Genomic DNA, 27,640 nt, shown 5'->3' on the forward strand with positions numbered 1-27,640 from the left:
ATGGCCTCATGTAAGCCATTTCCTAATTGGTTCTATCATAAAAACATGGGGAAAGTCTATTAAACTGCAAAAACTTTGCTTTTGCAGGACATCCTGCAGGACATAGAATCATAGAATCATAGAGTTGGAAGAGACCTCATGGGCCATCCAGTCCAACCCCCGCCAAGAAGCAGGAATATTGCATTCAAATCACCCCTGACAGATGGCCATCCAGCCTCTGTTTAAAAGCTTCCAAAGAAGGAGCCTCCACCACACTCCAGGGCAGAGAGTTCCACTGCTGAACGGCTCTCACAGTCAGAAAGTTCTTCCTCATGTTCAGATGGAATCTCCTTTCTTGTAGTTTGAAGCCACTGTTTCGCATCCTAGTCTCCAGGGAAGCAGAAAACAAGCTTGCTCCCTCCTCCCTGTGGCTTCCTCTCACATATTTATACATGGCTATCATATCTCCTCTCAGCCTTCTCTTCTTCAGGCTAAACGTACCCAGCTCCTTAAGCCGCTCCTCATAGGGCTTGTTCTCCAGATCCCTGATCATTTTAGTCTTCCTCCTCTGGACACATTCCAGCTATAGTTTTCAATGAATATCCCATTGAGTCTCAACCAATGCAACATAGTTTGCGACAGCCACAAAAACGAAGTTTCTGGTGTATAACAACTACTTTCAAAGTAAGTACCACACAATGAAACAGGAAATACCCCTTTCAAGCCAGGAACAGAAAATTTTTGAAACGTCGTAACAATTAGGTGTTACCTGTGTGGAACTGTATCCCCCATAGCCACTCTGCCACACTGAAAGTTCCTTTGCCAATTTAGAGGCATGACTGATGTCATCTGGAGATACTACTGACCCAGAAACATAGGCCAAGATTAAGAAGGCTGCACTTTCATGGGATGCATCCTTTAGTTCTAGAAACAAAATAATAGAAAATAATGAGACATTTCTTTTATTTCAAATATTTATATCCCATCCTTCTCACACACACACACTGAGGGGGGGGGGGGGGGCAGGGTGGCTCACAACAAGCAACTATTAGATGCCAAACACACTAATTATAATACCAATTACAATTAAAGCAAATAGTTAGGTGAGGTAAGGTAAACGTTATTATGGTCCAGAGACCCTTATTACACTGTAGCATACAAGTTATACAGGTAATTAAAACATTAATGATAAAAACTTACATTTAAAAATATGCAAATTCATAGTCACAATCTGAGGTCTGTCACATGGTCAGTCACATTTATTTCATTTATTTATCGTGTCAGGAGCGAACCAAAACAGTTGTATTGCATTAAAAACAAACAAACAAATAAACAAACAAAACACCAAGTTTGCAGGCTTGGCATTCTATTAAATGTCCTTTGAGCCACTTGGAGTGCCTCTGGTGTTACTACAAGAAGCATGTGGTAGGGCTCAGGTTGCATTGCAGCAGGTGGTCTGTGGTTTGCTCTTCTCCACACTCACATGTCATAGATTCCACTTTGTGGCCCCATTTCTTAAGCTGGGCTCGACATCTCGTGATGCCAGAGTGCAGTCTGTTCAGCGCCTTCCAAGTCACCCAGTCTTCTGTGTGCCTAGGAAGCAGTCTCTCATTTGGTATCAGCCATTGATTGAGGTTCTGGGTTTGAGCCTGCCACTTTTGGACTCTCGCTTGCTGAGGTGTTCCAGCAAGTGTCTCTGTAGATCTTAGAAAACTATTTCTTGATTTAAGTCGTTGGCGTGCTGGCTGATGCCCAAACAGGGGGTGAGCTACTTCCTGGTGGATGTCAGGTAGTGCAATACCGGCTAAACAGTGTAATTTCTCCAGTGGTGTAGGGCCCCATGATAATGTGGCATGTCTCATTAAGAGCCACATGTTTTAGCGTGGTGAGATGTGTTCCACACTGAGCATGCATAAGCAGCAGAGTAACAAAGCGCAAGGGCAGATGTCTTCACTGTATCTGGTTGTGACCCCCAGGTTGTGCCAGTCAGCTTTCTCATGATATTGTTTCTAGCGCCGACTTTTTGCTTGATATTCAGGCAGTGCTTCTTGTAGGTCAGAGCACAGTCCAGGGTAACTATTTGGATTTGCTGCAATGCTCCAGTGGGATTCCTTCACATATAATCCTCAGAGTTCGGGATGTTTGTCTGTTTTTAAGGTGAAAAGCACATGTCTGTGTTTTAGATGGATTACGAATCAGCTGGTTTTCCCTGTCATAGGCAGTAAGAGAAACTAGAGCTTCGGAGAGCTTCTGTTCAAAGCTCCCTGATTGAGCAGTAATGGCACAATCGTCAGCATAGATGAAACTCTCAGTCCCTTCTGGCAGTGGCTGGTCATTTGTGTAAATGATGAACATGGATGGAGCAAGCACGCTCCCCTGAGGCAGGCCGTTCTTCTGTTTCGCCATCTGCTTCTTTGGCCTTGGAACTCAACAAAAAGCTCCTGTTTTGTAGCAGATTTTCTATGAGGCGGGTGAGGTGGTAATGCTTTGTGATATTATACATTTTTCTCAGGAGGAGGCAGTGGTTTATGGTATCATAAGCTGCTGACAGGTCTATGAAGACAGCTCCTGTGATCTGCTGCCTTTCAAAGCCATCTTCTATGTGCTGAGTCAGGTTCCGCACTTGTGATGTGCAGCTTTTGCCTTTCCTGAAGCCAGCTTGCTGTTGAATCAGACATGGGTTTATTTTTTCCAGTCACATAAGTCATTTACATTATTATCAATGTGTCTGCTGCTTGAATGCTTGGACCCACAACCATGTTTTTCCTAAAGGATAAGAATGAGGGGGCCAACCTGATTTCATTCCACAGATGGGGGCCACCACTGAGAAGGTCCTGTCTCTTGTCTGCACCAATCACGCTTGTGAAGGTGGTGAGATTGAGAGCAGGGCCTCCCCCAATGATCTTAACCTCCAAGTTGGAGGTATGTTTGGACAAGTAAGCTGGGCTGGAACTGTTTCAGGCTTTATAGTCTAAAGCCAGCACTTTAAATTGCACTTGGTAGCAGACTGTGCTTGGCACCCAGTGGAGCTGACACAACAAGGGGGTGCTGTGCTCCCTGTATGCCGCTCTGGTGAGCAATCTGGCTGCAGCCCATTGGACTAATTGAAGCTTCCGAACAGTCTTTATTACCATGGCATATGTCCTTAGATAGGCACACAGCCATGTTTGGACTGACTCACTACGCTTTGAATGTCACATGCGCTCTAGTTTCCTCTTCTTTTACTTAATCCCTGCCAGATTCTGATTGAACCAAGGAGATCGTTTAGCTCGGCCACTCAAGAGCAATCGTGTCTACTGCAATAGTCATCTCCCTATTCCAGAAAGAGACCAGAGCATCAAAAGCATCACCTACCAAGGAGGCGGAAAAATCCCCAAGAGCCATCAGGAATCCATCTGGATCCATAAGCCTCCTGGGGCAGACCATTTTAATGGGTCCACCACCCCTGCAGAGGTTGTGGGATGCAGTAAGTCTAAACCTGATCAGGTGATGGTCGGTCCATGGCAACGGAGTGATGGTCAGCTCCTCCACACCACCACCTTCCTCCCATCTTAATTTTTATAGGACAATAAGGTGTCATTAGAGCCTCATTTCAACTTCAGAGGAATTTTCAATCATGACTTGCTAGAATGTACGGTACGAGCCTTTTGCATTATCTGATAGCCTTTTTTTGAATTCAGGGATTCCTTTCCTTTCCAGTCAATACATATACCATGTGCCAAATATGGTGAATTTTATTTTTCAGATGAGTGAAATCACACAATCCAATATCATAGTATCCCTATGTTTAACTGTGCTTGCTTTTAACTTACATTGTGAGCAGTCTTGGGTCCCATAATGGCAGACCAGTACAATGTACATTCAATAAATAAATATTCAAGTAAATATGCAGAATTCAACCCATCATGGCTACTGCTTGAAAAGGTCACAATGTCAGTCTGCAGCCCAAGTCTCCAAAGAATCAGTCTGGAAACAAAGTGTGTAGTCACACACCTATAAAGCCCTAAACGACTCCAGCCCAGTTTACCTGTCCGAACGTATTCTCCCCTATGAACCATCTAGGTCAGGGGTCCTCAAACTTTTTAAACAGAGGGCCAGGTCAAAGTCTCTCAAACTGTTGGAGGGCCAGATTATAATTTGAAAAAAAAAAAGAATAAATTCCTATGCACACTACAATATCATATTTGTAATGCAAAAGACACTTAAAAACAATACAATAATTAAAATAAAGAACAATTTAATGGGAAGTGTGGGTCTACTTTTGGCTGATGAGATAGGATTGTTGTTGTGTGGTTTCAAGTCGTTTCACACTTAGGTTGACCCTGAGCGAGGGCCGGATAAATGACCTTGAAGGGCCGCATCCGGCCCCTGGGCCTTAGTTTGAGGACCCCTGATCTAGGTTGTTAAGATCGTCTGGAGGGGCCCTGCTCTCGGTCCCACCGGCCTCTCAAGCGTGTCTGGTGGGGACGAAGGACAGGGCCTTCTCGGTGGTGGCCCCTTGACTCTGGAACTTTCTCCCACTGGAGATCAGAACTGCCCCCTCCATTCTGTCATTCAGAAAACGGGTGAAAACCTGGCTATGGGGTTTGGCTTTTGACGAGTGAATCAATATTTCTGTGATCGGATAGATGACGATGAATGATGGACAACGAATTCACGATGACGACTGACCATTGTTATTATGTGATTGCATTTTGCTCTTATAACGTTTTAAATTGAATATGTTATATGATGTTTTTAATGATTGTTTTGTGATTTTATTGTTGGAAACCAGCCCGAGTCCTCCGATAGAGGGGAGAAGACCGGTATACAAAATTGCTAAATAAATAAATAGTCAGTGAAGTAAATACTTTTACCTTCTTCATCAAATTCCCCAAGGAGCTGTTGACGTGTTTCTATGTCACCAGCCAATGTGAAAACATAAGCTGACAAAGCCTTGGTGAAGGAATTCATAGAACTCAAGTTCCTCTTCAGGCAGAGCAAGGCGTCATCAACCGTCTTTAAAGACAGAAGCAACAAAAACAAATGGTTGTTAGTGCATTCGTTGCGAGATAGTCATCAGGCAATATTATCTATCAGTGGAATGATTGGAGAAGTCAACAAAATGACTCTTTCCTACTTCTGGCTCCCCATTGTGGATTCTTGTGAGCATCTTCTAGCATATCTATCCAGTTGGCTTGTGTGGCTGGTTCCCTGGATATTCTTTCTTATTCTAGGAACAGTGTTTACATAGACAATAAACTTGTTACGTCATAACGATCTGAAATGTTTGATTCAGAGACAGGTTGTGAAATGCACGAAATACAGTATTATTATTATTATTATTATTATTATTATTATTATTTTCACTGCTTTTTACATATAACATCCAAATTATCTGCTTTGAACTGGGTTTTATGGAAGTGTAAACTCATATAATCCAGTTCAAACCAGATAATCTGGATTATCCAATTTGATAATCTGGATTACATGGCAGTGTTGAAGGGGCCTGGGTCTAGCAGGCATTTCTCCACAATTAAGAACAGGCATGAACCCTAGACCCTGAATATACAAGAAAGATATTGGGCAACAGATTAATTTTCCTTTTCTTCCATTGCACTCTTGGAACTTCTGAACTATGCTCGAGTGCACCATCGCATTGATAACCTTGTCCTCATTTCCCAGCATCTTTGTATTTGTGGGTCTGGTGAAACAGAGGATTTAACACACTATCTGTTATATTGCCCTTTGTATAATAACCCTCAAAACAAGCCTATGCGAGCCTTTTTGGAAGAAAGGGCAGCATGGCAATAGCCAGCAGTTATCTGTGACTTTAGCGGATTATTCAAAAAAATATAACATTAAAGGTTGCCACATTTGCAGTCACAGTCCAAAAAATTGAGCTAAATTAGTAAAGTCCACAGCAGAGGCTAGAAATGGAAATGGAGATAGTTTAGGATGATACAAATCAGACATTTGTAATTGTTATCGTTTATAATTTTAAAGAGCCAGTATATTGAATAAGTTTTAATATTTATATTGGAAAATGCTTATTGTACTTTTAAAGGTTGATATTTTATGTCATGGCCTATGGCTAGTATGTACAATAAACAATTCATTCATAACCCTGTCCTCAGTTAGAACTGTTGGGGAAACTAGATTTCAGCAATAGCAAAAGACATTTGGGGAAATCGCCAAATCTTTTCAGAAAAGCCAGACTACAGAAAGACTTACTTTGTTCTTCAGGTTGACCTCCAACAATGAGGAAGTAACATAAGCTGTCAGTGACAGTTCGTCATCAATGTCACCCTGAGAATGAAAAAAGATGTTGGGACATAATCATCATCATCATCATCTTTATTTATACCCCGCCACCATCTCCCCAACGGGGACTCAGAGTGGCTTACATGGAGCCAAGCCCGAACAACAAACTACAATATAAAAATACAAATTGCAGTAAAATAAACAACATAAAGTATAAAACATCAAAACATATAAAACAATATACACAGAACATAGAAACCAAACATAATGACAGAGAGTGGGCCCAGGCCCGTAGCCAGGATTTTGATTCGGGGGGGGGGGGGGGGGGGCTGAGTCTGAGTGAAAGAGGGTCTACCCTAGCAAACCTTTTGTATCGTTACCCCAATACCCCCATGCAAATGTTATATATTGAGTATGGTGACCAGATCACAATATGAATAAACATAACAGTTTAAATAATGCACCAGTGAGGACTTCTCGTGGACCACCATGAGAATTTGGGGGGGGGGGGGGCTGAAGCCCCCTAAGCCCCCCCCCCCCCCCCGGCTACATGCCTGAGCGGGCCGCATGTACATAAAATGATTTTAAAACTCCGGATGAGATAAGGGGGCAGGACTAATTGTAAGGGAGAACTCAGAGAGACAGGAAAATACACCTTCGTACATGGGGGGTGCTGGAAACTCCTGGGACATGAACGTTGAGGGAGCAATAGCATAAAATTATGTGGCTACTCTCCGAAAGCGCAACGGCAGAGCCAGGTCTTGAGACTCTTTTTAAACGTTTCTAACGTAGGGGTTTTCCTAATCTCTCCGGGCAATAATTTCCAGAGTCGGGGGGCCACAGAGGAGAAGGCTCTCTCCCTTGTACCCACAAGGCGAGTCTGAGAGACTGGAAAGGGCGAAAGGAGGGCCTCACCCGAAGATCGAAGAGTTCGGGCTGGTTCATGGAGAGAGATACAGTCACAAAGGTAGGCGGGTCCCAAACCGTTTAGGGCTTTCTAGGTAAGAACCTGTACCTTGAATTGGGACCAGAAGATGAACGGTAGCCAATGGAGCTCCTTAAACAGGGGGGTTGACCGCTCCCTGTAAGAGGCCCCATGACAGCCCAGTTCCTTACAGTTTGGAAACACACTCTCAAATACAACCATGTTCCCACATGCCGTTTTTGGAGACAAACAATTCCTTAGTATTCACTCATTTCTACTCCTTTGCTAAGTAGATTTCCTTAACAATGTCAACTTATCACTAGTTGCCTTATGAAGGAGAGACCTCCAAGAACCCTATTCAAGTATTGCAGACTCGGGGATGTGGCTTCCTTGATTGAATGTTATATAGATCATGTTATGTTACGAAGGTTGTGGGTGTGTGAATGTGTGTAAATCCTGCTGCTTGGAAGCCACTTGCAGCCCCTGGGCCTATTTTCCATATATTAGAATGCTCCTAAATCTCCTCATCTCCCACTGCCACCAAAAAAGGCTGCTTTACATGTCCTGGTAGAAGTATTGAGACACCAAAGTTTCCAACGATGGAAAGTAAACCCAGAGAAATGGGTAACCCTTCCCTACACTGTTCATCCCACCTCACCTTCCTTGGAGTGCATCTGCAATATAGAATTAGTGCAGTTTTACATCACTTCTGCTGCTTTGGCTCAATGCTACAGAATTGTGGGGGTTGTAGTTTTCCTTTTTTATAGTATTTTTTATTATAGGTTTTCAGTAAGGTATTGTAGAAACACAAAAAACAAACAATAACATTATCACAACATCATCACATTATCTAATCTAATCCCTACTTTACAAACTCCACCTGACCAACCAAGAGAAAAAAGAGAAAAGAAAGTTGTAGTTTTCCGAGGTGTTTTGCCTTCTTCACCAAAGAGTGCTGGCGCCTCACCATACTGGATCTTCCACAGCACTGAATGATGGTATTCTATGTATATAGTATAGTATAAGTGATTCTGGGTGATTCCAAAGTCCCTGGTTGTACACTGGAATTAATGCAATTTAACACCACTACTATAGCTCAGTGATATGGAATCTTGAGGGCTGTAGTTTGACAAAGTCTTCAGCATTCTCTGCCAAAGAATGCTGGAGCCTCACCAAACTACAACCCCCAGGATTACATGGTACTAACAGATTAAAAGACCTCACTACCTCTGAGGATGCTTGCCATAGATGCAGGCGAAACATCAGGAGAAATGCCTCTAGAACATGGCTCTATAGCCCAAAAAAACCCACAAGAACCTAGTGATTCCAGCCATGAAAGCCTTCGACAATAGATTAAAAGTGGTGTCAAACTGCATTAATTCCTCAGTGTAGTTGCACCCAAGGAGGACTAGGGTACTTAATCTACTTAGAACTGTACCAACATGAATGCAAAAGGGAAGCACAAGTAAATCTGAAATAAGTTCCTTTATGGGGACTAAGTACTCCAGTGGCACCTGGTATTATCTGATCTTGGAAACCAAGCAGGGTAAGTGCTAGTTATTCATATGGGAATGAGGTGACCATCAAACAGTTGGAGGGCCGGATTATAATTTGAAAAAAAAAACATGAATGAATTCCTATGCACACCGCATATATCTTACTTGTAGTGCAAAAAACACTTAAAAACAATACAATAATTAAAATGAAGAACAATTTTAACAAATATAAACTTATTAGTATTTCAATGGGAAGTGTGGGCCTGCTTTTGGCTCATGAGATAGGATTGTTTTTTGTTGTTGCGTGATTTCAAGTCATTTCAGACTTAGGTTGACCCTGTGCAAGGGCCGGGTAAATGTCCTTGGAGGGCCGTATTCAGCGAGGGCCGGGTAAATGACCTTGGAGGGTCGTATTCGGCGAGGGCCGGGTAAATGACCTTGGAGGGTCGTATTCGGCGAGGGCCGGGTAAATGACCTTGGAGGGCCGTATTCAGCTAGGGCCAGGTAAATTACCTTGGAGGGCCGTATTCAGCGAGGGCCGGGTAAATGACCTTGGAGGGCCGTATTCAGCGAGGGCCGGGTAAATGTCCTTGGAGGGCCGTATTCAGCGAGGGCCGGGTAAATGACCTTGGAGGGTCGTATTCGGCGAGGGCCGGGTAAATGACCTTGGAGGGTCGTATTCGGCGAGGGCCGGGTAAATGACCTTGGAGGGCCGTATTCAGCTAGGGCCAGGTAAATTACCTTGGAGGGCCGTATTCAGCGAGGGCCGGGTAAATGACCTTGGAGGGCCGTATTCAGCGAGGGCCGGGTAAATGTCCTTGGAGGGCCGTATTCAGCGAGGGCCGGGTAAATGACCTTGGAGGGCCGTATTCAGCGAGGGCCGGGTAAATTACCTTGGAGGGCCGTATTCAGCGAGGGCCGGGTAAATGACCTTGGAGGGCCGTATTCAGCGAGGGCCAGGTAAATTACCTTGGAGGGCCGTATTCGGCCCCTGAGCCTTAGTTTGAGGACCCCTGATATAGGCTGCATTTCAAGGCTCGACAACAGCAGCCACTTCTCCCTCTTTCTCTTGCTTTCTCTTTCTACCTCAGCTCCAGGGATGGGCTTCTTCTCCACCTCCCAAGTCCCCACCCGCTTCGCCCCATCTGTGACAGCCTTCAGTACCAGTCTAACCTTATGGTGAGAAGGCAGAAAATGTTTTTAAATCAAAGAGCTTCCTCCTCCTCTTTTACTTGTGTTTTTACTATGGTTGCTCTGTGTTTCCAAACCTTATGGTGTTCTGAAGCAATTTCCCCTTTTGCTTTAGCTCAGTACTGGACGTACACTGCCCTTTATCCCAGGATCTAGTCCCAGATTATCTGCTTATCCCAGGTTATCTGGCAGTGTAGATTCATATAATCCAGTTCAAAGCAGATAATCTGAGATCACATCCTGGGATATAGTATATCTAGCCTAAGGTTACCATTTTACATGGAACTAATGTGTACCCTAATTTTAGGGAAGTAATTTAGCCAAAAAAGATGTGCATTAGACTCCAGTCAATACAGTACTCTTCCCTGTCCCTATTTATCTACAATTATTTTTTACCTTCAAGGCATTGTTGAAGATTCTTCCCACACTTTGAAAGCAGCCGTTGGGAAGCTGGTGCTTCTCCAACCAGTGAACAGCATCATCAATATACTTTTCCTCCACATGTATGTAGGGTTTCGAATGGTGAAAGGTTTTAGCCACCAAAGCTGTCAGCCTGTAGAATTACAAAATTCAGTTCCACTCAAGATCACAAATATATCTCATCTATTTTTTCTCCCGGTTTGCCAGTATCCCAGTTATTTTTGTGCATTTTCCAATCATTGATTATGAAAAAAGCAATGGAGTTATGTAGATTCTCACACATTTACAGTATTCAAAGACATAGCCATGACAGTCCATAGGAATATAAAATACATATAAAGAAATTCCCTAAAACCTTTGAAATTAACTGATACAAGGAAATTTCCAGGATCCCCTTATGCAGACCTCAGCTTACATCATCAGATGCATGAAGTGATCTAAATGATCTAAAATGGTCAAAGGTCTGGAGACCATGAATCCCTATGAGAAGTAGCTTAAAGAGCTGGGTATGTTTCGCCTGCAGAAGAGAAGGATGAAAGAAGACATGGTAGCCATATATAAATATGTGAAAGGATGTCATAAGGAGGAGGGAGACGGGGAGTTTGTGCATGTATCAAACAAGATAAAATGCTCTGACAACCCTCTCCCAGAAAGTTAAGAGTTGTAGCCCAGAAAAAGAAGAGGGGAAAATTGGCCGGGGGGGGGGGGAGGGGGGAGGGGGCTTGAGGATGGCTGGATACTTTCCTGGGTCAACAAAAGCTTGACCTAGGAAGGCATTTAGCTGCCACCACATCCCCCAGGGAAATCCGGGGGTTTAGGTTGGAGGTGGGAACAAAATCCCAGGAAGAACTGGGTTAAAATAACCCCATTTGTCCTGCAATTTAGTGCAGTATAGAAGGGCCCTAAGCTAGTCCTCTGTCTGGGATTTATTCCTACAGTCAATGATGCATAGAAGTGGTCTCTGCCAGGAGCTGCTTATGACCTCTGGGGTGAGGGGTGGGCATTTCTGCCATTTGTTGTTTGCATCTTGCCTATGGCAGATTTGTCCTGGGTTGATTTTTTATTGATTTTTTTCACTCCATGCTGTATTGCAGGGTGAAAAATAGTTGTATTCTATGAGTTTGAGCACTCTCTACAATGTGGAGGCTAGGAAAGGGAGAATCGTATTGGAAATAGCAACCTCTACAAGCCCCCTATACCAGTTATTTTTATGTATATAATTCAAATTGGTTACTATATTGTGTATGTGTGTGTTGGTATGCAGTTTTACCTTAACTCTATGTTGTGGGAGGGACAACAGACCATGTGACGCAGATCTATTCAGACCTGATACTCCATTTTAGAGAACAGATGCCATGAGATGCCGTTAGACTCTCAGACTGTACAGACTCCATTAGACTCTGACAGATGCTTTAGACTTTGCAAAGATACAGAATGGGGGACAATGCCTGACTCGAGAGCAGTACGTGTGAAAAAGATCTTGGTATCCTCGTGGACAACAAGTTAAACATGTGCCAACAATGTGATGTGGCGACAAAGAAAGCCAATGGGATTTTGGCCTGCATCAATAGGAGCATAGTGTCTAGATCTAGGAAAGTAATGTTACCCCTCTATTCTGCTTTGGTTAGACCACACCTGGAATATTGTGTCCAATTCTGGGCACCACAATTCAAGAGAGATATTGACAAGCTGGAATGTGTCCAGAGGAGGGCGACTAAAATGATCAAGGGTCTGGAGAACAAGCCCTGTGAGGAGTGGCTTAAGGAGCTGGGTATGTTTAGCCTGAAGAAGAGAAGGCTGAGAGGAGATATGATAGCTATGTATAAATATGTGAGAGGAAGCCACAGGGAGGAGGGAGCAAGCTTGTTTTCTGCTTCCTTGGAGACTAGGACACAAAACAATGGCTTCAAACTACAAGAAGGGAAATTCCATCTGAACATTAGGAAGAACTTCCTGACTGTGAGAGCCGTTCAGCAGTGGAACTCTCTGCCCTGGAGTGTGGTGGAGGCTCCTTCTGTGGAACCTTTTAAACAGAGGCTGGATGGCCATCTGTCAGGGGTGCTTTGAATGCAATTTTCCTGCTTCTTGGCAGGGGGTTGGACTGGAGGGCCCATGAGGTCTCTTCCAACTCTTTGATTCTATGATTCTATGGACTGCTGATTATAAGAAAGATTCCCAAAGTTATCTGCTCAGAAAAATTACTTCAAATCTACTTGTAACTGGATTGATAAGCAATGTACTGTATGCTGAATACATGAAAATTGTAAGTAAACCAACTATGTTATTTTAACAAAAACTACTGTATATTCCGGAATACAAGGTGACTGGGGCTATAAGATGACCCCCTAACTTTTCAACACAAAATACAGAGTTGGGGATATTCTCGCCGTTTAAGACGACTCCACATTCTGCGCCTCTGTAGTTTCCTGACTCCTTCATTGGGTTCAGCAAGCCATGGCAGCTACAGAGCACCCTCGCCATTGCACTGGCAATTCTGGGTTTTAGACCTCTTGGATGGAGGGTGTGCACATCGGCGGTGCAAGGAAACCCTCGAGCCCGAAGGCAGAGGGAAGGCACAGCCCGAAGGTGGAGGCAGCGGCGTACCTGGGATGGGTTTGCTGAGGCATTCTGGGAGCCATAGGAGTCAGGAAACTACGGCTCCCAAGTATGCCTCAGCAAGCCCATCCCAGGCACGCCGCCTCCCGGGGCTGCAGGAAGTCATCCGAAGGCACTTCCTTACACCTTCGGATGAAAGTCGCTTGCTATTCCGCCGGCATTGACTCTCCCACATTGTCCACCCTGAGTCCTTCCATGCCTGAGGCATGTGATGAAGAGGCGGCAAGATTGGCGCTGGCCCCGCCTTCCACCTTTGGGCCGTGCCTTCCCTCTGCCTTCGGGCTCAAGGGCTTCTTTGCGCTGCCGACGCATGCACCCTCCATCCAAGAGGGCTAAAGCGCAGGATCGTCAGTACAATGGCAAGGCGCTCTGGAGCTGCCTGAGAAGGCAGGAATCCTTCCTGCTTCAAGGCACAGCCATGGTTTGCTGAACCCAACGAAGGAGTCAGGAAACTACGGGGGTGCTTCCTTGGGTCTAAGGCAAGTCCAGTGGCCTTTGGAGGTGGTGAGCAGCAGGGGCCACAGGGTCAGCCGAGCGGGCGATCACCCCCCGGCCGGTCTCCAAGGCAATACAGCCTGCCGCTCCTCCTCCCCATGCCCTCCCTCCGCCCTCCTCCTCCTCCCTCCTCCCTCCCTACTAAGGTAGTTGGATTTTATTATTTTCTTTTAATTATTATTATTTTAATTTTATACCCAACGTACTAGACAACCCCCAACTTTTCTTAAGATTTTCCAGGCCTAAAAAGTCATCTAGTACCCCGGAATATATGGTACTTTATTTTTGTCTCTTGAGAGTATGATTTAAACCAAGATGTTTTAAGGGAGAGTAGATGTTTTTTGGGCAACTGAAATAACATTTCTGAAAGTCTGCTACATTTTTGTGCATTGGCATATCTCTGTTCCAAGACAATAGGTTCAATCTAATAACTGAATTTGCCTTGCATGAATACTAGTGGATATTTACCACCAAAGTGAAGATTCACTCAAATGAGTTTTTAGCTCTTCTCTGGAACTCATGCCTTTTCAAAAACCACTTCATTGGATGTGTTGCAATAGCAGATTCCCAGATTAGTTTAGTGTTAACACCTTATTTTATTTTTCTGGTTATTTAATATTTAATGTTTATTTTACTTAAATGATATTTGTCTTGACTGTTCTAATGTAGCACAAATCCTATGTAAAATCATACTACATATTTTTGACATTAATTAATATTGATGTTTAATTATTGTTATGCTATTGTTTTTAAATGTTCTAATGGTTTAGTAATGTGTGCATTGAAATTGCTGCTGTTAACCGCTTTGAGTCGCCTAAGGGCTGAGAAAAGCAGTATATAAGTGAAGTAAATAATAAATAAATAAATAAAAGGTTATGAATGCCTTTTCCCAAAAGATTATGACTCTAACAGGTCATGCTTTTCCCAAAAAAAACCATGCCCAGTTGCCTCAGGAAAAAGAAAACTGCTGTGGCCCCCTCCTAGCATATCTGTTCTTTCTCGATAATCTTTACCATCTTATCTACACTATGATGTTGCTTTGCCACATGCATCCTGGTGCCCTTTCGTGGTGAAATGTTGCAAAGTATCTGTTTACTCACCAGGTATTTCCCTCAGTATCCCGCTTTCCAAAAGTACTGTAGGAACCATCATCATGTTTGTAGAGAAGCTCACGCTGGTACCCTGCAGGAAATGAAGGAGTATGTTGTGCCATCATTTTTTTTATCTGTACACTCACTTTTTGTATTATTATATTTTATTGGATTCGTTTCTTATTCTTAAATCTCAGAGTAGGCCAGTAAAGCCAGATCAGTGAACTATACAGAGAGAAGTATATAAAACTGTAGTCCAGGAGGCAGGCATGTAGCCAGGGGAGGGGGGGTTTGGAGGCTTCAGCCCCCCCCCCCCAAATTCTGATGGTGGTCTGCAAGAAGGCCTGACTGGTGCATTATTTAAACTGCTATGTTTATTCATATCATGATCTGATCACTATACTCAATATATCCCATATGCATGAGGGTATTGGGGTAACGATACAAAAGGTTTGCTAGGGTAGACCCTCTTTCACTCAGACTCAGCCTCCCCCCGAACCAAACTCAGCCCCCCCCCCCCCCCGAAACAAAATCCTGGCTACGGGCCTGCCAGGAGGAGACTAAGTCTACATGTGGTCTGCATGATGCTGTCTTACTGAGGTGGGGGGGGGCAGTCTCCCGCTGACCCGGTCTTTTTTGAGGGGGATGTTACCACTAAATGGCCAACAGAACATCCCAAAACCTTAGGAAGATGCTGCTAGTCTCACCTTTATCCACTCTTCCCAACCCACCCACCCCTATAGGCTAGAGTAGGAGTAAATGAATCCAATGCTGTTAATAAAGTCCAGCAGTTTGGAAGATGGGAACATTTTGAAAAGAATTTCCATTTGGCACTGGGGAGACACCCGGATCAATATTGGGTCCCTGGAGTTTTTCATCAGAGTGCCCAAAACAGACCTCAAAGGCAGAACATTGGAATTTTTGTCCCAATAAGTCTATTACATCCTCAAAGCCACCTTGAGTTTAAATGCACGGCCATGCACAGAACTGCTTCCCTACTTTTTCCGGTGGGCTTATACTCCTCAACAAGAGATTATGTTCTTGCAGACACCATTCTTGACAATGAACTCTCTTCAATTCCAAGATGAAGGGGAAGCACTACTTACCACTCTTCATGAATCCTATCGCTTTTTCTTTGAACTCAGGGGTTACACGTTTGGTATGCTCCAAGTACTGAAGTATAAAAATATTGGGAGCAAACTTGATCATGTTTTGTTCACCACAGCCAATGGGCAAATTAATGAGCTGGTCTATATGGGTTGTTGTGAGGCCCAAAATATCTCCTGAAGGACAGAGAAAAATGGAGGACAAAAATATTAAGTCATATCAATAGAAGTCTTCTTCCAAACTCTTGGAAAAAAATCTGGACATATCTTGAGTTTCTTAGAGACTCAAGATATAAACTAACCATGTCAGTAGCTAATAATGATAAGAATAGCAATCAGAGCAAATGTGGCCGTTATAGTTTGGTGTAATATGAGAACATGAGAACATAAATATGATGTAAGTTTATTCATTCATCCATCTATTCCTTGTTAGAAGTGCAAGAAAGCTTAGCATTGAAGAGAACAGGCTGCCTCAGAGCAGGCAGTAGCAATAAGGTTTGATGGTTTAAGGTGCCATCTACACTGCCATATATTCCAGTTTCTGAATGCAGATTAAGTGCATTGAATGGGATCATAGGCAGTGTAGACTCATATAATTTGAGTGTGTAGTTATGGCAACTTGTCTAACATTTTGGCTAATCCCACCCAGAGGAGAGCTTTGGCTATTGCAAGATGTAATGTGTTGCTACCAGTTCTTTTGTTTGCGAGATACAAAAATATGGAAGGTTCTAAAAGGGTTTGTTTTTGTGATTTGTATGCCCAAAAATATGATAAGACGTGGATGAAATACAGGAATTCCATCTTTTTCAGTATTCTCAATGACATGAGTGGTATAAAATTCCATACCTCCCAAACAACTCTGATATATTCTTTTGTGAGACTGTTGCAAGTTTTATTCTTTTAATTAGTAAATTTTAATCACGTTTCTCTTTTTATCCCCACGACTTCCTTTTGTTATACCGGGACTGTGGTGCAGCTGGCTGGGAGTCAGCTACATTAAGATCACTACTAACCGAAAGATCATGAGTTTGAAGCCAGCCCGGGTCGGAGTGAGCTTCCGACCAATTTGTGTAGCTTGTTGTCGACCTTTGCAACCCGAAAGACAGATGCATCTGTCAAGTAGGAAATTTAGGTACCACTTATGGGGGGAGGCTAATTTAACTAATTTACGAGGCCATAAAAATCTCCAGCAAGCATGCGGGGAATGAGGAAGTACTTCATTGGTGTCACGGATGGACGGTGAAGCGACAGCCCCCCTGGTGGCCCGAAAAAGTTGGAATGTTAAATAGCCTCTGACTGACTGTCTATATATGTTGTGTGTCTATGGCACTGAATGTTTGCCATGTATGTGTACATTGTAATCTGCCCTGAGTCCCCTGCGGGGTGAAAAGGGAAGAATATAAATACTGTAAATAAATAAGTAAATACCTATCTGTGCTGTGATTTTGTTAGTGTAGACCAGGGGTCCTCAAACTAAGGCCCGGGGCCCAGATATGGCCCTCCAAGGTCATTTACCCGGCCCTCGCTCAGGGTCAACCTAAATCTGAAATGACTTGAAAGCACACAACATCAACAACAACAATTCTATCTCATCAGCCAAAAGCAGGCCCACACTTCCCATTGAAATACTAATAAGTTTATATTTGTCAAAATTGTTCTTCATTTTAATTATTGTATTGTTTTTAAGTGTTTAAGAAGCTTGAACCTGTTTCATAGCTAAAAACACAGCTAAAGATCTTAAATATTTATTAAGATCTGTGCAATGTGCATAGGAATTCATTCATATTTTTTTTCAAATTATAATCCAGCCCTCCAACAGTTTGAGGGACTGTGACCTGGCCCTCTGCTTAAAAAGTTTGAGGACCCCTGGTGTAGACCAATACAGGCTGTTGTTGCTATGACTCATAAGCAGTTAATCTGCATTCTGAAACTGAATTATATGGCAGTGTAGATCCAGCCTTAGTGATCTTCTTGCCTATCCAACCCGACATCTCCTTGATATAACTGATAAAATAAATAAATATTAAATAACTCATAGGGATGCTTTACTATCTTTTTTCTCCCTACCAGTCTCCTCTCAGCTCTTCTCTAGGATGAAGTTAGATTAGGCCCCTTCTACACTGCCATATAATCCAGATTATCAAAACAAATGATCTGCTTTGAGCTGGATTATATGAGTCTACACTGCCATATGGGCCAGTTCAAAGCAGATAATCTGGATTTTATATGGCAGTGTAGAGGGGGCCTAGATCAACACCCTGAGTACTTCTGCCATAATGAAGCCTTTAATCCGCTTCTCCTGCCATGGATACCTTTGCTTCTTTATCAGGGTCTCTAACCACTGCATGCACTCTCTATCATTCCTTTCACAGAGGAAAATCAGGGATAGTCTTGTGTACTCTCACCTTCTGTTGCCCCATAACAAGCTGCTGAATTATTCTTTTTTATTGCTGTACATAATGCTGCCAACGTGCCTTAAATTATAGCAAGGAATGCATGTTTTCCACCTTACCAATGGCAGAGACCCTGGCTCGTCCAGAATCTTTCACAACATCTTCAGGCAGCTGTAAGGAAATGTCTTCTGTCTTTGTATCTCCTGCAGGGAAATAATGACTAAGAATTAATTCAACAATACCATGTTTTGTACAGTGCTTTTTCCAAATGTTCAGGGTACCGTATATACTTGAGTATAAGCCGACCCAAATATAAGCCGAGGCACCTAATTTTACCACAGAAAACTGGGAAAACATATTGACTCGAGTATAAGCTGAGGGTGAGAAATGAAGCCACTACTGGTAAATTTCAAAATAAAAATAGATAACAATAAAATGTACATTTATTGAGGCATCAGGAGGTGAAATGGTGTTGAATATTTACATAAAATTGTAATTTGAGATAAGACTGCCCAACTCTGATTAAATCATCATTATACCCTTCTTCAATGTAAATGTATTTACGTATCCTTCCAACAATAATAAAGAGAGTAAAATAATGAATGTAATAATAATAATAATAATAATAATAATAATAATAATAATAATAAAGTAAAGTAATGGAAATGCAATAATAAATGCAATAATAGAGTAAAATAATAAATGTAATAATAGAGTAAAGTAATAAATGCATTTTTTGTCGTGTTAGGAGCAACTTGAGAAACTGCAAGTCGCTTCTGGTGTGAGAGAATTGGCTGTCTGCAAGGACGTTGCCCAGGGGATGCCTGGATGATTTGATATTTTTATCATCCTTGTGGGAGGCTTCTCTCATGTCCCTGCATGAGGAGCTGGAGTTGATAGAGGGAGCTCATCCGCTTCTCCCCGGATTCAAATCTGTCGGTATTCAGTCCTGCCGGCACAGGGGTTTAACCCACTGTACCACCGGGGGCTCCAATAAATGCAATAATAATAAAGTATAATAAATGTAATAATAATCATAATAATAATAGAGTAAAATACTGTAAATGTAATAAAATAATACATGAAATAAAAATAATACTAATAACAGAATAAAATAATAAATAACCTTGACTCGAGTATAAGCCGAGGGGAGCTTTTTCAGCCTAAAAAAGGGGCTGAAAAACTAGGCTTATACTCGAGTATATAATTCACATTCCCTGACAAGGAGAACAATACCAGTGTTGTCCACTGGGAGCAGGAGGATTAAGAAAGCTACCTAATGGGGAATAACCTGCTCACCTGCATCTCTGGCCCACCTTCCCTCCCTCCCTCCCTCCCTCAAGGCTAGCTTCTTTTGTGTCTCTTACATCATGCTAATTTCCTATAATGAGATGACAGACACTTCAGTTCAACAAGAAAGGCAATGTGATCATTCCAAGATGTATTCCCTGGGAATCTGGGACAAGGCATATCGCCCACAAGGGATACAGCCAACCCACACCTGATCTGAGCAAGGGATGCTGTCCATCCATACCTGAGGAGCACAGGAATGCATTGTAGGTCTTCTCTTCAGGGACACCTTCTGGCTGTGAGAAGGAAAGGGAGTCATGAGTTCTTCTGGGATGTGTGGGGAGGCTAATTTAACTAATTTATGAGGCCATAAAAAAGACTCCAGCAAAACACTCCAGCAAAGCATGCGGGGAATGCAGAAGTAGTTGCGTGCCAGCAGGTTGAGGGTAAACCCAGCGAAGACGGAGATCCTTTGGCTGGGCCGTCTGGGTGGGAGGGAGATCCAACTGCCTACCCTGGAAGGCGAGACACTACATCGGTCACCTTATGTAAGAAGCCTTGGTGTCTTATTGGACCCTCTGCTCACAATGGAGGCCCAAGTCTCTGCTGTGAGCAGATCTGCGTTTTTCCATCTACGTCAGGCTAGGCGACTGGCTCCCTACCTATCTAGGAACGACCTGGCTACGATGATCCAGGCGACGGTCGTCTCGACGCTTGACTACTGCAACGCCCTCAACATTGGCCTTCCTTTGTCAGTGATCCGGAAACTGAAGCTGGTGCAAAATGCGGCGGCTCGTCTTCTTGCCGGGGTGCTGGCGAGGTGCCGTATCACCCCAATTCTACAACAGCTGCACTGGCTTCCGATTGAGTATCGGATTACTTTCAAGGTGCTGGTACTAACCTTTAAGGCCTTATATGGTCTGGGGCCAGCGTACCTGAGAGCCCACTTATCCCCCTACCAACCCCGGAGATTACTTCGGTCCGAGGACCAAAATTTGCTTGAAGTCCCCAACATCCAGACTTATCATCTGTCCTCTACTAGGCAGAGAGCCTTCTCGATTGTAGCCCCTTATTTATGGAATGCCTTGCCAATTGAAACCCGAACCATCCGAGAGCTACTTGCTTTTCGGAAAGCCTGTAAAACCTTTCTTTTCCGACAAGCTTTCAATGGGTGAATAACTCGGGACTATGTTGGTTCTCATTTTTTATTGTATTTTAAAGTTGGTTGTATTGTTTTAATCTACTGCTGTAAACCGCTCTGAGCCAAATTGGGAGTAGCGGTATACAAGTCAGATAAATAAATAAATAAAAATAAGTACTTCAACAGTGTCACAGATGGATGATGAAAGCAACAGCTCCCCTGGAGGCCAAAAAAGTGGAATGTTAAATAGCCTCTGACTGTCTGTCTATATGTGTTGTGTGTCTTTGGCATTGAATGTGTGCCATATATGTGTACATTGTAATCCGCCCTGAGTCCCCTGTGGGGTGAGAAGGGCGGAATATACTGTAAATACTGTAAGTAAATAATAAATAAATAAATTATGGTACAGCTCTCTCAGGGGAATTTCCCTCTGACCTCCACCTCATGCATGCTCTCTCAGTGTCTGGCCAGGCCTTCAGACTGAATACAGTGCTATTAGAAAGGCAACAATGTACCCGATTATTTCCATTGGTGCCTTGAGGCCATTACTAGATGGCTGCGTGCCAGCAGGTTGAGGGTGAATCCAGCAAAGACGGAGATCTTATGGCTGGGTCAACCGGGCAGTGGGGATATCCACCTGCCTACCCTGGATGGCGAGGCACTATGCCTGTCATCATTGGTAAAGAGTCTGGGAGTCCTTTTGGACCCTCTGCTGATGATGGAGGCCCAGGTCTCCGCTGTTAGGAGAACCGCCTTTTTTTCATCTGCGGCAGGCTAGACGGCTGGCTCCCTACCTGTCCAGGGACGACCTAGCTACGGTGATCCAGGCTACAGTCATCTCAAGACTGGACTACTGTAACGCCCTCTACATTGGCCTTCCTCTGTCGGTGATCCGGAAGCTCAAGTTGGTACAAAATGCAGCTGCTCGGTTTCTTGCGGGAATTCCGATGAGATGCCACATAACACCGATCTTACTACAGCTGCACTGGTTACCAATTGAGCACCGGATCACTTTCAAAGTGATGTTACTCACCTTTAAGGCCTTGCATGGTCTGGGGCCGATGTAGCTGAGGGACCGCCTCAACCCCTACCAACCGCAGAGATCCCTCCGTTCTGAGGACCAAGATTTGTTGGAAATTCCCAATGTCAAAACCTTGCATCTAACAGCAACCAGACGCAGAGCCTTCAAAGCAGTGGCACCATCACTCTGGAATACTCTGCCACCTGAAGTCCGTGCCTTGTGGGACTTATCAGCTTTCCGCAGGGCATGTAAGACATACCTGTTTCGACAGGCCTTTGATTTTTAATATTGCTGTTTTTAAATTGTTTTAAATTGTTGTTAAATTGTGTTAGATTTTAGCCATTCTTCTCCGAGCCCCAAGGGAGTGGCGGCATATAAGTTCGAATAATAAATAAATAAACAATGTCTTTGTGCTGAGAGTCAAGAATGTTTTATGGTGGACAGTGGTAACAGATAGTTTGAGTGCCCTGAAGTGTCCTCTCTCCTTGTCTATCCATCCTAACTCCACTGGGATGTAAACTGATACACTTAGAGATGCTTTTCCACCTCTTCTTTTTCCCTGGATTCCTCTCTCAATTTTCCAAGATGTAGTTCAGTTAAATTGGAACCCTGAGTTACTTTCCTGTCTCAAAATGGAGGTCCTTCAATACAGCTTAGTTTCTTTCTATATGCCATCAGCATGTTTGATCCTTACATCAAGATCCCGAACTGCTGCATGCACTCGAACACTTCTGTTCACCTGGATGATCTGATCTGAATCCCAGAAACACAGAGCTTCCTGGAAATGCCAAGGAACCTCTCCTTCCCTGGCTTTAAGCAGTGAGACATAATAGATTCAAACCTTTTCTAGATCTACATTCCAGCTCTAGCAGCACTTGCTCAAGTGCATTGCTCAAAGGCATTGAACCACATTGAACCACAGTTTGATTGAGGTGGTGAAGGTCACACTAACCTTGACAAGCAGAGACTTAATCACTGTATCTGAACATCCTCGTCGGGGCATCACAGAAATCTTGTTGCCACAAAGCTCTTGGGTCTTCTCGGCTTCAGCAGTAACGGAGAATTTGACATCTCCTACCAGAAAGTATAATACCAGAGATCACCAAATGCGAGGCATTCAGCCATGGGTCTGATGTGTGAGCGACTGCTTATGTCTGACAGGAAAAATAACACCCTTTGACTTCACTCCTGGCACTGTGTGTGACACTGCCAATGAAGGCCATCACTATTCCTCTCTACACAACACATGGGACAGACACTGGTGACAGCACAGATGGGGAGGTTCTTCTGGAATTAATGCAGACATGTGCCAACAAGCACTTGTAACAGTCCCTAGATCTTCAATGCAGAATGAGTACAAATACAGTGGCAGAAGCTGGCACAGACACAGCATTTATTGGCAAAAAAACTCATCCATATTGCCATAACTAACATCAGCCTTTCCACCAATAAACCATCTAAGTGTTCACAGGCTGTAAAGTATTTGAGGAAGGACATACACAGGGAAAACTAAGCATCTCTTACTTCCTTCACTTCACTCCTTCCTGCCTTACCCAACTGAGTAGCTGTCACATTCCAGGAGAAGGTCTTTGCTTCATCAGCACAAAGGCAGGTGATATACTGGCAGGCTGGGCATGTCTCCACCTCTGCTTCTTGTGATTCCAACAAGGTTACTCTCACCTGAACAAAGCAAGGAAGGAATATACATAATATGGTCCAGGCAAATGGTAAGCATTTAAGGGAAGGCATCAAAGAATCATAAAGTTAGAAGAGACATCGCGGCCCATCCTGTCCAACCCCCTGCCAAGAAGCAGGAAAATCACATTCAAAGCACCCCCCAACAGATGGTCATCCAGTCTCTGTTTAAAAGCCAACCCTCTTTTTGCCTCTTCTGCCTTCTGGACCATAAAATGGTCTTCAAGGCAAGCAAGGAATCTGTTGGACTTTGTACTCTTGGCTGAGTTTGTTTTCCAGCAAATATTGGAATAGTTGAAATCGCCCATGACTACTATATCTCTTCTGTGTGCCTGTATGGTCAAACTGTTGACAGAAGGCTTCGTCGGAGGACTGTAGGATATGCCCACAACAAGATCTTTTTGAGTGCCGGTTCCCTTGATTCTTATCCAGATGCTTTCAAGCTGGTTTCCAGGATTGCGGTCTTGCATCTCTTCTGCAGCATAACTGTTTTTGACATATAAGGCAACTCCCCCTACTCTCCCCCCCCCCCTTTGTTCTGTTTCTGTGAAAGGGGTTATAGCCTTTGCTGACTACATTTCAGTTATATGAGTAATCCTACCAGGTTTCCGTGATACCGCTGACATCGTAAGTATGGTGTTGTACTAAAAACTGGAGTTCGTCTTGTTTATTTCTCATGCTCTGAACATTAGTGTAAAGACATGTGAGCCCCTAGTACCGTCCCCTGAGCTGTTTATTTGGGATTATTGTGCTCTTGCTACTTGGTCTTTGTTGTCTTTGCACAACCCTCTGTTTAGCTTTTTGGCAGTTTCCTGTGGTTGTGGATAAAGTACTGTTTGCAAAGCTGTTGTGGCCCTCCCCTGGTGGACCTAGTTTAAAGTGCAGCTGATGAGGTTTGCCAGTCTGTGAGCAAAAACGTGTTTTCCTACTTGTGTGAGATGTACCCCATCCCTTGCCAGTAGGCCATTCTCCTAGAAAAGCAGCCAAAGCATTCCTCCAACACCATTTTCTGAGCCAGTTATTAACCTGTACTATTTTTCTAACCCTTGTAGGGCCACGTCTTACAATGAGGATGAGGGATGAAAAGACCACCTATACATTACACTGTTTCAGATGTGTTCTAAGAGCTCAAAATTGTTTGTGATCTTTTGAAAAGTATGCCTAACAGTTCCTACATGAATCAACATGAAACTTAGGCAGAAAAAACGAAATGGAAAGATACAGAATAGGGGACAATGCCTGGCTCAAGAGCAGTACGTGTGAAAAAGATATTGGAGTCCTTGTGGACAACAAGTTAAACATGAGCCAACAATGTGATGTGGCAGCAAAAAAAGCCAACGGGATTTTGGCCTGCATCAATAGGAGCATAGTGTCTAGTTCTAGGGAAGTAATGCTACCCCTCTATTCTGCCCTGGTCAGACCACACCTGGAATATTGTGTCCAATTCTGGGCACCACAATTCAAGAGAGATATTGACAAGCTAGAATGTGTCCAGAGGAGGGCGACTAAAATGATCAAGGGTCTAGAGAACAAGCCCTAGGAGGAGCGTCTTAAGGAGCTGGGCAGTTTAGCCTGAAGAAGAGAAGGCTGAGAGGAGATGATAGCCATGTATAAATATGTGAGAGGAAGTCACAGGTAGGAGGGAGCAAGCTTGTTTTCTGCTGCCCTGGAGACTAGGACGTGGAACAATGGCTTCAAACTACAAGAAAGGAGATTCCATCTGAAGATGAGGAAGAACTTCCTGACTGTGAGAGCTGTTCAGCAGTGGAACTCTCTGCCCCGGAGTGTGGTTGAGGCTCCTTCTTTGGAAAGCTTTTAAACAGAGGCTGGATCTGTCAGGGGTGCTTTGAATGCAATATTCCTGCTTCTTGGAAGGGGGTTGGACTGGATGGCCCACGGGGTCTCTTCCAACTCTAGGATTCTATGATTCTATGAAAGGGGGAGGGTAGTGTGCCTTGAGCAGCGTAGTGAGCCTCTGAGAGACATGGTGTATTTTTGACCCCAGGAAACAGCATATTTCTCGAGTCATATTTCCCATCCGATCTGGACCATCATGCTTCCAGACCATCATGTGGACATGTATATATTTCAGGACCCTTTCCCAAAAGATGTATTGTCCACCCCAACCCCCAGTAGAGATAAGAGTCTGGGCAGTGTAGAGCTGGTACACATTTGAATATTCAAACCTCCCATTTGTTCTTAGGAACATATTTGGGAGGGAAGGCATTTCTCTCCAGGTTAGATTAACCAGAAATAATCCTCTGGAGATATCTGTCATACAAGTGAACAGGTAGGTTCCCCACAAACTTCACACACAAACCCTGCTGCTCTGAGATAATCTCATGAGCTTCTTCTGCCCACTACATGGGGTACATTCTTGCTTGAATTCTGTGGGATAATGTGTGTGGAGAAGGATTAGGTCAAGAATATGGGTCCCCTGTATCTGAGCAGGGAGTTGAACTAGGTGGTTCTCTAAGATCTTCTACACCAGTGTTTCTCAACCTTCCTAATGCCGTGACCCCTTAATACAGTTCCTCATGTTTTGGTGACCCCCAATCATAAAATTATTTTCGTTGTGACTTCATCACTGGAATTTTGTTACGGTTACGAATTATAATGTAATATCTGATATGCAGGATGGATTTTCATTTACTGGAACAAATCTGGCACAAATACCCAATACTCACAAATTTGAATACTGGTGGGGTTGGGGGGGATATTGATTTTGTCATTTAGGAATTGTAGTTGCTGGGATTTATAGTTCACTTCCAATCAAAGAGTATTCTGAACTCCACCAATGATGGTATTGAACCAAACATGGCACACAGAACTCCCATGACCTACAGAAAATACTGGAAGGGTTTGGTGGGCATTGACCTAGTGTTTTGGAATTGTAGTTCACCTACATCCAGAGAGCACTGTGGACTCAAACAATGATGAATCTGGACCAAACTTGGCACACATATTCAATATGCCCAAATGTCCGTGGAGTTTGGGGAAAATACATGTTGACATTTGGGACTTGTAGTTGCTGGGATTTATAGTTCACCTACAATCAAAGAGCATTCTGAACCCCACCAATGATAGAATTGGGCCAAACTTCCCACACAGAACCCCCATGACCAACAGAAAGTACTGTGTTTTCTGATGGTCTTTAGCGACCCCTCTGACACCCCCTGGTGACCCCTCCAGGGGTCCCGACCCCCGGGTTAAGAAACGCTGTTCTACACTCTTCTGATATGACAGAGATGTAGTGTTTTGTCCTTTACACTTCTGTGACACAACTAAAAGCTGCATTTCTGCATCTTCCTCTACAACAGTGGTTCTCAACCTGGGGTCCCCAGATGTTTTTGGCCAACAACTCCCAGAAATCCTAGCCAGTTTACCAGCTGTTAGGATTTCTGGGAGTTGGAGGCTAGAAACATCTGGGAACCCCAGGTTAAGAACCACTGCTCTATAACAAGGTATGCCAACCGACCCCAAAGAGTAACATTTGGTATTTCATAGTGGGGGGAAAGTAACACATACATCTTAGAAATTATAAATTGGTGCAAACATAGGAAGGACATGTCACATAATGTTCAAGTTACTTGACCTCTATCTCATCCAGAGTGGATCATGAGGTTCCCCCTTGCCTTTCTTTCTGGCCATACATGTAAAAGAAGTATTTTTGTTTGTCTGAAATTAGCATTTACCTGGATGCAGTCCTTGAGGTAATTGAAGACAGTGGCCTTTAGTGTAAATGTCTCTCCACGGACCACAGAAAATGGCAAATTTAAATCAACAAAGAAGGGCTGGAAGACTCTGAGTTCACTTTGTTGGGAGAGTCCAAAGCCAATGTCTGCCACACAGAAAGCATTGGCATTCCACTTTGTAATAGTGTCCGGAACGGTGACTGGATGGGTTGCTTTACCTTCCTCACTGAAGAACAGGAAAACAATAATATTTTGTGTTATTTGGAAGTTTTGAAGTTTTGCCCTATTTTGAGGGGGGGGGGGAGTTAGCTAAGGTGGAAATTGGAATAACACAAAAAACCCTTTTAGCCGAGAACACTAGAAAACATTCCTCTTGGAACACCCTACATACAATTAAAGCCTAATTTTGTGAGAAGTTACTGGAGCGACGTATATAAAGAAACACTAGGCTCTCGACATAGCAAATGAGAGTCTAACCCAGAAGACCATCCAACTGTTTTTGAAGATGAAAAGAGTTTAATTCTGAATAAAATATTCTTATTCAGAGAGACTCAACTTCCCAATCACCCATGAAACAACTTGAAGATCACACAAAAAAAAAAACAACTACTAAAACTACAAAACCACACAAGCTTTAGAATTAAAGATAATTGTTATAAACCAATTTGGAGATGGGTTGTTGTAGGTTTTTTCGGGCTATATGACCGTGTTCTAGAGGCATTCTCTGCTGATGTTTCGCCTGCATCTATGGCAAGCATCCTCAGAGGTAGTGAGGTCTGTTGGAACTAGGAAAATGGTTTTATATATCTGTGGAATGACCAGGGTGGGACAAAGGACTCTTGT

The 27,640-nt window shown here is 43.5% G+C and overlaps 1 pseudogene; it reads right to left on the reverse strand.

Annotated features, from left to right (window-relative positions):
• LOC132767976 (alpha-2-macroglobulin-like protein 1) overlaps positions 1-27,640 on the reverse strand; it is a 106,738-nt pseudogene that overhangs the window by 15,491 nt on the left and 63,607 nt on the right.

The sequence above is a fragment of the Anolis sagrei genome, chromosome 2 (genome assembly GCF_037176765.1).
Source record: "Anolis sagrei isolate rAnoSag1 chromosome 2, rAnoSag1.mat, whole genome shotgun sequence".
NCBI lineage: Eukaryota > Metazoa > Chordata > Lepidosauria > Squamata > Dactyloidae > Anolis > Anolis sagrei.